Source organism: Chlamydotis macqueenii, chromosome 1, assembly GCF_036417535.1.
Source record: "Chlamydotis macqueenii isolate bChlMac1 chromosome 1, bChlMac1.mat, whole genome shotgun sequence".
Taxonomy (NCBI): Eukaryota; Metazoa; Chordata; class Aves; order Otidiformes; family Otididae; genus Chlamydotis; species Chlamydotis macqueenii.
Window position 1 is genome coordinate 109,691,042 of NC_141556.1, and position 2,967 is coordinate 109,694,008.

Sequence of the window (2,967 nt, forward strand, 5' to 3'; positions counted from 1 at the left end):
AGCAAAGAGTGGATATTCTCCTTTGTCCTCCTCTTACTGTTAATGTATTTATAAAAGAGTTTCTTATTCCTTTTCACCCCACTGGCCAGGTTAAATTCAAGCTGGGCTTTTGCCTTTCTGATTTCACCTCTACACATCCTAACGACTTCCTTGTATTCATTCTCAGTTGCCCGTCCCTCCTTCCACAGGCGGTAGATTCTCTTTTTCTCCCGGAGCCTCAAGAATAGCTCCCTATTCATCCACGCCGGTCTTCTTCCCCGCTGGCTCATTTTGCGGCTCAGGGGGACCGCCTGCTCCTGCGCCCTTAAGACTCCCTTCTTGAAGAGCAACCAGCTCTCTTGGACCCCTTTGTTCGCTAAGACTGAATGCCAGGGGACTCCCCCTACTAGTCTCTTGAACAATTCAAAGTCCGCCCTCTGGAAGTCCAAGGTAGCAGTTTTACTATTCCCCCTCCAAGCTCCACCATGAATTGAGAAATTTATCATTTCATGGTCACTCTGTCCAAGGCAGCCCCCAGCCTCCACATCTCCCACCAGACCTTCCCTGTTTGTGAACAGCAGGTCTAGCGGGGCAGTTCCTCTCGTGGGCTCTCTGACCAACTGCATTAGGAAGGCATCCTCTATGCACTCCAAAAACCTCCTAGACTGCTTCTTCTGTGCAGTGCTGTACTCCCAGCATATGTCAGGGAAGTTGAAGTCAAGTATAATTGAAAAGCAAAGAAAGCCAAATCCAAACCATTGTTGCTCAGGCAACAAGATGTAGCTAAGAATGAATACGGCAGCTTCATTAAAAGTGACGCAAAGGATGTACTGTAGTTGCCTGTGGAAATCTGTGTCGATCAAATTCTGAGATCTAACCTGGGTGCATTATGAAAACATCAGTTTCAGACAGTTTTGCTACAGAAGCAGCAAAACTTGCATTGGGAAGCTGTTTTGCATTTTATTATTTGAACACTGCTTCTATTTGGAAGTTACTGTAGGGAATATCCATTGACTCTACAATGTATTTTGGCAGACACAGAAGAGAGAAATGTGGTTAATAGCATCTTGCCAGTCTTCAATTCTGCTGGATATACAGCCATCTAAGAAATCTCACAGGCTTCATTAAATTAGCCTCAAGCTAATTAGTAATGTCAATGTTTTTTAAATGACTGTTAATATTGTTGCTGCACATCATCCAGAAACTCAAGTGGACACCAGCACCCTGGGCAGACTGTCATAGCCATGAATTAAAATCTTTCTGAAATCTGAAAAGATTTCTGCCCTTTTATCTCTCCTATTCTCGCTTTGCAATCCTGATTTATCTTATGGACTTGGTTAATGTTAACTTAATCTATGTAGCTGAAGAGAACACTCACTAAGACTTTCCTCCTTACTGATTTATTTCAATGTTATGCATCCTTGATTATGAAACAGCACATACAAATATGAAGAAAGTGCAGTCTTAGTATATCTCATGATAATTGATATTTTTTCCTCTTTAGTCTCTAAATCCTAGAATAATTTAATGAAAGGGTAATTTATTGGGGGAAAATTTCTATGAAACAAGTATACAAGCAACTGACATCATCTACCTGGACTTGTGCAAAGTATTTGACACTGTCCCACACAACATCCTTGTCTCTAAACTGGAAAGACATGGATTTGATGGACGGACCACTCGGTGAATAAGGAATTGTCTGGATGGCCACACTCAAAAAGTGGTGGTCAATGATTCAATGTCTGAGGCAAGACTGGTAACGAGTGGTGTTCCTCAGGGGTCAGTATTGGGACTGGCCCTGTTTAACATCTTTGTTGGCGACACGGACAGTGGTATAGAGTGCAGCCTCAGCAAGTTCGCTGACACACCAAGCTGTGTGGTGCCGTTGACACACTGGAAGGGAGGGATGCCATCCAGAGGGACCTTGACAGGCTGGAGAGGTTGGCCCGTGCCAACCTCATGAAGTTCAACTAAGCCAAGGGCAAAGTCCTGCACACAAGTCGGGGCAATCCCAGGCACAAATACAGGCTGGGTGGAGAACGGATTGTGAGCAGCCCTGAGGAGAAGGACTTGGGGGTGCTGGTGGACGAGAAGCTCAACATGAACCGACAGTGTGTGCTTGGGAGCCCAGAAGGCCAACCGCATCCTGGGCTGCATAGAAAGAAGTGTGGCCAGCAGGTTGAGGGAGGTGATTCTGCCTCTCTACTCTGCTCTCGCAAGACCCCACCTGGAGTACTGTGTCCAGTTCTGGAGCCCCCAACATAAGAAGGACATGGAGCAGTTGGAGAAGGTCCAGAGGAGGGCCACGAAGATGATAAGAGGGCTGGAGCACCTTTCCTATGAGGACAGGCTGAGAGAGTTGGGGCTGGGGAGAGAGAAGGCTCCGGGGAGACCTTATAGCGGTCTTCCAGTACCTCAAGGGGGCCTACAGGAAAGATGGAAGAAACTTTTTAGCAGGGCCTGTTGTGATAGGAACGAGGGTTAATGGTTTTAAAATAGAGGTAGGTAGATTCAGACTGGACATAAGGAAGACTTTTTTTTACAATGAGGGTGGTAGAACACTGGAACAGGTTGCCCAGAGAGGTGGTGGATGCCCCATCCCTGGAAACGTTCAAGGCCAGGTTGGACAGGGCTCTGAGCAACCTGATCTAGTCGGGGTTGTCCCTGCTCCTTGCAGGGGGGTTGGACTAGATGACCTTTGAAGGTCCCTTCCAACCCTAACCATTCTATGATTCTATGATTCTATAAAAAGTAAAAAAACCCACAACATTTTATATACAAAAAACCCCACACGTATTCACATGTAAAATATTGTTACCTTTTATGATGTAATAAAGGAACAGGAATGTAGTAAAACAGAAACCTACTAATGTTCTTTCAGACGCTAATTTGATTAAAGTGGTGAACATGCTTACTCTTACCACTAGCAAGCAATGTGCAATTGCTATTCTTACGGTAGAGTCAGGTCTAAACATTCTGACCCAGACT